Genomic DNA, 6,983 nt, shown 5'->3' on the forward strand with positions numbered 1-6,983 from the left:
ATATTCTCCCATAGGTTTAATAATTGTCTTGTTTTTTTCTTTGTGCATGTGTGTGTGTGTGTGTGTGTGTATACATATATATATATATATATATATATATATATATATATATATATAATTCAGCCACAGAGTCTTTTCCAGTTACAAATACTTTCCCATTAATTCCTGAAACACATTGCTATTTGAACAATTTTACCTTCTTAAGGAAATCTCTCCTGAAGCATTCTGACCTGCTCAATTAGGTAAATTTCTTTAAGTCTCCTGTACAGCTTTTGTTTTTGGATCTCCTTTATCAGCATCCAGCAGGATTCTTTTTGCCACATTCCCTGTTTCATGGAACACATGCTTTCATCTTTCTTGGTTGACTCTTTTGTTTTTTTTAATGTAACACATTTTCTAGGAGTTTCTGAGAAAGAAAATGTGGCAGTAAACTTTTTGATATCTTGATATCTTGCAATAAATTAATATTTTCCTCATAATTAATAGTGATAGTTTGGCCTAATGTAGAGATTACTTTCCTTCTGAATTTCAGTGATGTTTGCTTTTTTCTTCCTAGTTCACAATGTTGCTATTAAGATGTCTGATGCCATTCTGACTTTCAATCCCTTGCTTGAGACAAAGGATTAAAGGTTTTAGAATATTCTCGTCTTCCACAGTATTCTAAAATTCCAAGATTATTTGCCTAAGCATGAGCCCATTTTAGTCCATTTTGCAGTGCCCTTTCGATCTGGAAATTCATATTTTATGGAAATTTTCTTAACTTCTATCTTTATTTATTCCTCTCCATTTTCCTCTGTCTTTCTAGCATTTTCCTTATTGGGATGCTAGAATTCTTGGGATGATTTTTTGATAGTCTAATATTCCCTCCTTTGTTATCTCTTTGCATTTTTTCTCTACTCTCTTGTACATTTTCTTATCATCTATGACTTTCATTTGTGTCCATTTATTTGATTTCACTTATCTTACAAGATTTTAAATTATTATATAATAATTTTAATTTTCAAGATTTTAAAAATTTTTTGGGGGGCGCCTGGGTGGCGCAGTCGGTTAAAGCGTCCGACTTCAGCCAGGTCACGATCTCGCGGTCCGTGAGTTCGAGCCCCGCGTCGGGCTCTGGGCTGATGGCTCAGAGCCTGGAGCCTGTTTCCGATTCTGTGTCTCCCTCTCTCTCTGCCCCTCCCCCGTTCATACTCTGTCTCTCTCTGTCCCAAAAATAAATAAACATTGAAAAAAATAAATAAATAAAAACTTTTTGGTTCTCTACATTTTTTTAGGTTTTTTTTCTTTGTATCCTGGATAAAGGATCTTAGGTCTTTCAAATTATTAATGATAGTGTATTTTAAATGTTTCTTCTTTCTCCATTCCTGTTGTAGTATTTTCTAATACATGTGTTTTTTGGTCTGTTTTCTAGTGGGCCAATTACAAAGATGACTGAGGCTCCGTGCAAATATATAGAGTAAGTCTAACTGAGGCTCTGTGCAAATGTATGGAGTAAGTCCAACCATGGTCTTCACTGTTCAGTGATACGGTTTAATATTTACCTGAAGTCAAGGGGTCCCTGGGTGGTTCCATCCATTGTCCAACTGTTGATTTCTGCTTGGGTCATGATCTCACAGTTCGTGGATCGAGCCTTGCCTGGAGTTCTACACTGACAGCCTGGAACCTGCTGGGGAGTTTCTCTCCCCCTTCTCTCTGCCCCTCCCCTGCTTACGCGCCTGGCTCTCTCTCTCTCTCTCTCTCTCTCTCTCTCTCTCTCAAGAATAAATGAACATTTTTAAAAAGTTGATTTTAATGGAGGAAAGTGTGCCTTTTCCTGACATCTTTGCATTGCTATGCTTTTAAAATCCCTCTGAAATCCTTCTTTTTTATTTATTTATATTTATTTTCTAGAAAGAGACAGAGCACCAGCAGAGGAGAGGAGCAGAGGGAGAGAGACAGAGAGAGTGAAAGAGAAAATCTTAAGCAGCCTCCGTGCTCAGCACAGACCCTGGTGCAGGGCTCGATGCCATGACCCCCTGGGATCATGACCTGAGCTAGAATCAAGAGTCGAGGCTCAACCGACTGAGTCACATAGGCGCTCCTAAAATCCTTCTGTTTCCGTGTTTCAGGAAGCATCAGAGATTAATGCTTATATTTGATCTGCCCCTTTGAGAAAAAACCCTAGTTAACTGTATTAGTTTTTTGTCACTGTTATAATAAATTACCACAAATTTAGCAACATAAATAATACAAATTTATTACTTTACAGACTGTAGCCAGAAGTCAGACATGGGTCTCACTGGGCTAAGATTAGTATGTCCCTAGGGCGGTGTTTGCTTTTAATAGCTCTAGAAGAGAATTCATTTCCTTCATCTGTTCCGTTTCCAGAGGCCACCCACAATCTTGGGGGGTTCCCCCTCCTTCCATCATTACAATCAGAAAAACTGAATCTCTTTGTGCCTTTCTTTTATAGACACATCTTGTTCTGACTTACCTGCCTTGCTCTTCTAATTTTAAAAAGCATTGTGATGACATTGGGCCCACCTACATAATGCAAAATAAGCTTCTCATCTCGTGGCCCTTAATTTAATCTTATGTGCCCATCCCTTTTGCCAAATAAGTTAACATATTCATGCGTTACAGAGATTAGGATGTGGACTTGAGGGGCCATTATTCTGACCAGTTCACAAACCTTTCTTATTTATCCCCTTTTATATAAAGAGAATATAATTTGAACAAAAGTATTTTCCTCCTGAAATCTAAATATATTTTCATGTAGATTTAAAAATAAGGGCAGGCATTTATTTTCATTAATGATATCCTTCCATGCGAGGAAACATATTTAAGCAGACATTATTTAATTATTCCCTTAGGAATCTATTTTTGTCATAGTCTGTAAGCAAATGTCTGACCAGGTTTTATTTTACAACTCTTCATAGAGGAGAAAATAAAACAAACATAACAAAATAAAACAAAGCAAAACAATGCTTAATGAAACTGATTGAAAGTAACATCCATAACTTCAGTGTCCTGAATCTAAACTTGTATGTCAGGTCTACTTTTTCTTGGCTGGCCAACCCCACCCTTTGGTCTTCAAACAATGTCAAGGGTGGATTTAAGTTTCAGTAGATCAACCTAAAAGCTGGTGTTGGTATTTGTTGACAGATAAATACTATTGTGCCATGTAGACCCTTAAAATGTATGTAAGCTTGTAACCTAGAAAATAATGCTAGAGATAAATCTCATTGTCTTTTAACCAAATCATCAATGAACTACAGGCAGAGACTTGGGGAGCCCATGAGAGTTGGCACTTTGATCAAGGTTTAAGTTTCAGTGGCTAACTGAATGAGAAGGGCAGAATGGAAAATGTCACTTAGATGCAGGTTTAGTTTTGTAAATGAAAGCCAGTAGTGTGCCCTCTACCCAGTATTCCATTGTGAAGTCTAATGAGATTTATGGCTTCCTTTCTCATTGAGTTCATTAATAGATGATTGTTTTTTTTTTTTTTTATTACCCCTTCATCTCCTCACCGTCTTCACTGCCAAAGTGACATCTCAATTTTATAAAACAAGCTATATTGAAGGGAAATTGTGCACAGAATGAGACAATTAATTAGATTATGGACTCATATGTTGGTAACCCTGTATAAGTATGATTTCACTGGCTGTCAATTTCCCTATGCATAAAATTTGTATTATGATATTATGTTACATTTTATATTCATATTTCACATTATTCACATCTTTACTTTTATTAAAATATCTAGATTTGGATATGTGAATGAACTCTGTCATCCAACCATAGTTTTTTAACTACTATACAATTCATGTTTCACACCAGACATTTTCCATTCTGCATGACTTACAGAGTTGATATTCAGCTATAAAGAAGACATTAAGTATCAAATATTTGGTAAATTGAGATCTGTACCATGATAGGAATATATAAAAAGTAAAGATTAATTATAAACCCTAGGCTTGTTACTATCTGGATAAAGTAATTATGGATGACCAAGTTGGAGGGAAAAAATTGCTTCAGGAAATATGCATTGTATTTGGTCTTGAAGAGGGCAGTTTCCCCATACATGAGAATCAAAATGTTGGTTACAGTTGAAATGGAGCACAAATTGCGAATGACCAGTATTCATATCAATAATCTGTTCTAAACCAGTAAGTTATTTTTTAGTAACTGGTTATTTGATTTATTTGGTTTCTTTCCCCAAAATTCTACTAAATCCTTCCAAGCTGTCCAACAGGTTTTTTATATGGGGGGAGCTCTTACTTTAGAATTATAGACTCCTAATTAAAATATAGTGTCCTAAATGTTTTGAAACATAACTGCACAGAATACTGGGGGATTCAAGAAGGAAGGTGACCAATTCATATCTGTGTGGGGTTGGTCAAGGTTAAAGAAGGTGAGAAGATCTTCCAAAGTATTTTGCTGTAAGGGATACTAAGAATTGTGTTTGCAGAAATTTGAAAAGATAACATAGATAATTAAAAGGAAGAGAAGCAAAAGAATCAATGTGTACAGATTCATGGGGTTTGGAAGCCATATTTTGTTTTGCAAATATAAGTACTTCAGAAAGGCTAGAATATGGGATGTGGGAAGTGAACTAATATGGAAGATGATTATAAAGGTAAGTAATGGCCCATTCCAAAAGAATATTATAATCCACAGAATATAGTTTTTTTTTTTTTTTATGTTGAAGACAACCTGTAAAGTTTCTAAAAGGATAATGGGATCAGATATGTATTTTAGAAAGTTTGCTCTTCCAACATGTAATTGGGAAAAAATGAACCCCACAATTTCTGTTTCATTGGAACCAACATATTTTTCACTAAACTCTATTTATAGCTTATAGCCCTCAGAAAAAAAGAATGTATCAGGCTTACAAAATGTTATAGGAAAATATACATAAAATGAATACACAAGAGAGATGAGAAAAAAAACAAAAAAATATATTCAAACTTCAAAAATTAATATAGATGCTGTAACTGAATATATTTCACTCCTCGCAGGTAAGGGGGGAAAAAAAGGAAATCATGTTATGTGGTTTTCCTTATCTGAAAGGAGAAAACAGAATAATTCCCCAAAGAAATGATAATTTCAGATCTTTTCAGATCTCATTAGACTTTCACACAATGTCTCTTTCCTTAGCCATTGTCATCAAGCATTCCATATCACCTTAACCAGTCCCCAAAGGAAAGTATTATTTGGAGGTTTATTTCCTTTCTTTCCGTCTTTTCTTACATTTAAGAGCATTAAGTTGATTTAAATAAAGATGGAAAAATGCAAATTTTAAAGAAGCAAAGATTGAAAAACAGAACAATTTTGATATTGGATCGCTTGCTAATCAGGAGGTGATTTGTATCAGGTACATGTTTCAGGGAAATAACTCCTGTTCCTCTCTAGTACAAGATGGAATAAAAAAAAATGCAATACCCAGTCTGGGCAAATAAATTGGAGTTATCTGACATAATATCATAGGTTTTCCATTATTTAAAGTTTAATAATTAATGATTCACTGGTTAAAATTCTAGAATTTAAAATGTATTCAACAAAATGTCTTTTTCCAATAATTTATTGAATGGAAATAAAAACTTGATTGTTATCAGACATCTCAGTAAGAAATAAATGTTTACACATTGACCCTTTCCCTCAAACTAGGGGTTCAGCATAGTGACCGATCAATGTAGACCACTTGTGGACTAATATTCATATTTAAACCATATGTATTTTCATCCCTGAACTGTGCCAACTGTGATAAGATACAAATTCGACTTGCCCCTTTACAAGTTTAACTTATAGCTAATCTCACATCTATGGAAAGAAAAGTGAAGGCACAGCCAATCAGTGGTGTGTATCTTGGTGTCCCCCAAATCATATAGATCACTTGGAATGTCAATAGAAATGGAATTGAATTGACCACCCTAATAATATCTGTAATAATGGGCACAGTTACAGTGTATTCTCTGAATTAATTGGTTAGCTCAGACATGTACCAACCTCTTTTCAGCCTCTCCATATAACTCAAGTTTACTGTGTATCTAGTAAAAAATTAAACATGCAGACACTTTCTGGTCTTATTAACAGGTTTGCTTTCAGTTTTCTCTCAGAAAAATCCTCAGTGTAGAGGCTTTCATGGAAGAAATTTGTTTCTGGACTTACCCGAGTACGCAAAATGCTTACTGGCAGGTGACTTGGCAAAACCCAAAAAGGACACAGTACCGAAGAGGCAAGTAAGCCATAACTCCATCTCCAAACAATTTTAGAAATAGCCAAGCTGACAAATCACTAAGCCATGTGTCTGTTTTAATTAGTGTCAAAATTCATGTCTATTCAATACATAAAGAATAACTAGAGTAAAGTTTCAAAATAATAAATGACCCACTGTGTTTCGGTGTCCATATATTTATACACATTTCCAGAAAGTTGAAAATGTGAAAATTATGCCCTTTGGGAGAGAAGAAAGAGACAATTATTATTTTAGATGTGTGCACTCACATATATGTGATTTCAAAATAAATATGCAAGTGGAAAGAGGATATGAAAAATAGATAAAATTCTCTGATACTTTTCTTTAACACATTTAAGAGGACTACTTTCGAACTTACCTACAAATGAGATGCTCAGGTCATAGAATAATTTCAGTTCAGTCTAGAGGAGGAAACTAATATTGTAATGGAGGAAAGTCAGCAACTCCCAGTCTGCATCAGGCCTCTGTGTAAACACTCTGGATGGTTCAAATCATTTGCTTCATGCTGTGACTTGATTGTTAATCATTCTTTTCAGTAAACAGATGACATTTGCCAAACTGTAGAGCCATTTTCTTTTCCATAATCCTCTTCCAAATAGAAGTTAGCATCATGCCAATGAGGATATATCAGATTCTCTTCCAGAACTGTGGTGCAAGGAAACATTCCTCAGGTAATAATGGGTGTGCAGTTACGATTCCAACCATCCTGTAGAAGGTTTTCAATAGGAGCCCACTGAACTCTTCC

Source organism: Prionailurus bengalensis, chromosome C1 (assembly GCF_016509475.1).
Source record: "Prionailurus bengalensis isolate Pbe53 chromosome C1, Fcat_Pben_1.1_paternal_pri, whole genome shotgun sequence".
Taxonomy (NCBI): domain Eukaryota; kingdom Metazoa; phylum Chordata; class Mammalia; order Carnivora; family Felidae; genus Prionailurus; species Prionailurus bengalensis.